Source organism: Scylla paramamosain, chromosome 34 (assembly GCF_035594125.1).
Source record: "Scylla paramamosain isolate STU-SP2022 chromosome 34, ASM3559412v1, whole genome shotgun sequence".
In the NCBI taxonomy this organism is placed as follows: Eukaryota; Metazoa; Arthropoda; class Malacostraca; order Decapoda; family Portunidae; genus Scylla; species Scylla paramamosain.
Genome location: NC_087184.1, coordinates 16,177,720 through 16,181,719, shown reverse-complemented (window position 1 = coordinate 16,181,719; position 4,000 = coordinate 16,177,720).

Below are 4,000 nucleotides of genomic sequence, written 5' to 3'. Positions count from 1 at the left end.
GATTGTGATCGGAGGAGCCCAACGGAGAAGAAAGGGTGACAGCATAAGCAGAAGGATTAGAGGTCAGGAAAAGGTCAAGAATGTTGGGCGTATCTCCAAGACGGTCAGGAATACGAGTAGGGTGTTGCACCAATTGCTCTAGGTCATGGAGGATAGCAAAGTTGTAGGCTAGCCTCACCAGGATGGTCAGTGAAGGGAGAGGAAAGCCAAAGCTGGTGGTGAACATTGAAGTCTCCAAGAATGGAGATCTCTGCAAAAGGGGAAGAGGGTCAGGATGTGCTCCACTTTGGAAGTTAAGTAGTCAAAGAATTTCTTATAGTCAGAGGAGTTAGGAGAGAGGTATACAGCACAGATAAATTTAGTATGAGAAATGACTCTGTAGTCGTAGCCATGATGGTGGAAAACTCGGAAGATTCAAGAGCGTGGGCACGAGAGCAGGGTTAAGTCATTGCGCACATAAACGCAGCATCCAGCTTTGGATCGAAAATGAGGATAGAGAAAGTAGGAGGGGAACAGAAAAAGGGGCTACTGTCAGTTGCCTCAGACACCTGAGTTTCAGTGAGGAAAAGAAGATGAGGTTTAGAAGAGGAGAGGTGGTGTTCTACAGATTGAAAATTAGATCTTAGACCGCGAATGTTGCAGAAGTTAATGAAGAAAAAGTTGATGGGAGGTGTCAAGACACTTAGGGTCGTCGACGGAAAGGCAGTCCGACCTGGGGACATTTATGGTCCCCTCCCCAGATGGGGACTCCGAGGCTGGTGTAGGAGTCGCCATGATTTTAAAATTTTTTGAGTGAAGGGTGTGTGTGTTATTAGGTGCTTGTAGTTTTGTGTGGAGGAAGAGAGTTGTCTTTAGAGGGGCAGGCTGTGACTACCCCCTTGTGTTGTGAGACACAAAGGGAAACGTTCAGTGAGGTCACAGCTGGGTTTAATGATAAGTTCACAGCACCCCCTGAACAGTGCTTTAGACCTCACTGGGAGTAATTATCGTTTCGGCAGGTGTCTACTGCCTCCTCCAACTAACTGCTTATAAATTGCTTATAAATTGCTGATAAATTGTTCTACTTTTTCACTAATATTGCTGGTGCCTTCCCTTCCTTGTGTGTTTACTTGTTTGTTTGTTTGTTCCTTTGTTATTAATGCTGCTGCTACTACTACTACTACTACTACCACCACCACTATTAGTAATCGATAACAAAGCAGCTAGCGAGCATGATAGTTTTCTAGTAATAATAACAACACCACCAATAAGACAACGATACACTTAAGTGAAAAAAAATAAATAAATAAAAACAAACACAACAGGCCACAAAGCGCAACAGGTTACCTAGACTCCACTAACGAGGGACAGAAAGGTCACATTTGAGAACAAGGAAGAGGCCACACTTTAAAGCAACAACAGGCCCCAACAACCTATATGACACAGTACATTACAAAGCTGAGATTACGTTTACAACCAAGGCCACAGAAGGCAAGCATAAAAAAACAGACATAACACACACGTATATATTTGTTATGAAGTGCCTCAAGGCCTCGGAAACAGGAAGGAAGATCAACAAAAGCCCCAATATTGACATCTAACCTTCACCCGCTTGCTAGACTCGCCTGGGATACATTTCTGAGCAGCAGAGAGAGGCTCGGGCTGCCAGGGACGGCGTCACTGTCTGGAGCATTTCGTTCCGACCTCTGACCTGTTTTTTTTCTTCTCTCACGATTTCCTAAGTGACGAGGTGGGGTCATGTACGAGTTTTTTGTTGACTATTTGTGGTGCTTTGGTTCTTGTTTTTTCGGTTTTGCTTTCACGTCTATCTCTTCTTCGTTTGTTTGTTTTTATTTTATTTTCTAACGTTGATCTGTAGATTTTTTTTTTTTTTATCCGGGGGGTTTATTTCTGTTTATTTGGGTCTTAGTTTAGATTCTTGTACTCTCTAGTTATTCTGTTTCTTTTGGTTCCTGCTTTCCAGCTTTGTTCTTTAAGTCTACCTCGTTTTCTCACTTTCTAATGCTCACCTTTACTGTTTCCCCTGCTTATTTCTCTCCATTTCTCTCTTGGTTTCTATCTTTGTTTCGTCACATCTCCATTCTCTGATTATTTCTGCTCCTTGCTTCTCGCTTTCCATCTTTGTTTTTTAAGTCTCTCTCCATCTCACTTTTCTTTTATTTATGTCCTTGTTCCTTCATTTTCATTTCCAAGTCCACATCTCCAATTTCTGGTTATTTTTGTCCTGTGTTTCTTGGTTTCCACCTTCGCATTTAAATCTATCTCTATTTCACGTTCTAAAACGGATGCTTAATGCTTTCTCTGGCTATTTCTGTCCCTCGCTTCTTGTATTTCACCTCTGCTTCTGGTTCGCCTCTCCACCTCACTACCAATGATCTCTAAAACAACACAAATCGTAAGAACAACGTAATAAGAGAAACTGAGAAAAGACAAACCATCAGAAAAAACACGTGGCAGTCCTTACATAAAACACCTATTTCCAGTAATCATACATGAATGAGTATAATCCTCTTTTAAAACTCCCTATTGATTTGAAGACAATATTAGCAAGTTCAGATGGAATGGACACACACACACACACACACACACACACACACACACACACACACACACACACACACACACACACACACACACACACACACACACACACACACGTTAAGTCCAGTCCATTCACGTCTCAACAGGTAAACGAAGCAACATTTCAGAGCAAAGAGAGAGAGGCAGACTTAACCAATCGGACTCCACGCCTCATTAATAATCCTTTCCACTCATGCTCCCAGACGTTCCATGATTAATCACCGCCGCCACTACTACTGCTGCTATTTGACCGCCTAAATAACACCTGTATGGTCCATTTGATTGTTTGCGTGTGATTTGTGAGGTTTGAAGCTTTAGAAATGGCGGTGGTGGTGGTGGTGGTGGTGGTGGTGGTGGTGGTGGTGGTGGTGGTGGTGGTGGTGGTGGTGTGGTGGTGAGTGGCGGTGGTGGTTCTGGTGGTGGTGGTGGTGGGGGGTAGTAAGTAGTAGTAGTAGTAGTAGAAGTAGTAGTAGTAGTAGTAGTAGTAGTAGTAGTAGTAGTAGTAGTAGTAGTAGTAGTAGTAGTAGTAGTTAGTAGTAGTAGTAGAAGACAAAACAAACAAGACAAAGATAGTTACAAAAAATAATAAACGCAAAACAATACAAAAAATAAATAAAAGACGACGACACACACACACACACACACACACACACACACACACACACACACACACACACACACACACACACACACACACACACAGCCTACTTACTTTCCTAATTAAAAAATCATCCCTTGATAGAGGACCGAACTTCCCGTCTTCATTAAGGGCAGCGCAGGAGATAACTTAGACCAGAAAAAAAAAAAAAACCACCTAAACTCTTAAGTCTTAGCCAACATTGAACACGAGGCCAGGAGGAGGAGGAGGAGGAAGAGAAAGCTGAGGAGGAGTAGGAGCAGGCAGCGGACGTCCCCCTTCACGCTTCAGACTACACTGAATAGACTTTTGCTACAAGGTGAATGGGCTGCGTTGGGGAGTAAGCGGGGTTGTTAAGAGGGTAAATAAAGCTTTGTTGTAGAGCGATTTACGGTGACTTGGTGTTAATTAGGAGGCGCACAGTTAAAATTTGATGAGACAGGTGAGGCGATACGGTGAGTGCTGGAGAACAGGTGTCAAAGTACAGAACATTCCTAGTGAGGGTGAAATGGGTGAGGGTGTGTTAGGGAGTTAAGTGGTTGATATGTAGGCACGAAAAAGGTGTATTTTTTATTCATTTTTTTTTTCTTACTTATTCCTCTGTTACGTGTAAATTGGGAAGCTTATGGTTAGACTGGAAGGTGAAGTGGGGTGAAGGAACCAAGGTGACAGGATACAGACAGTTGATGTCTTGTAAGGGAGTAGAAAAGCACTGTTAAAAATTGATGGCGAAATGGATGAGTCAGTAGAGTAACATGAAATTAAGATACGCAACTGTTTTTT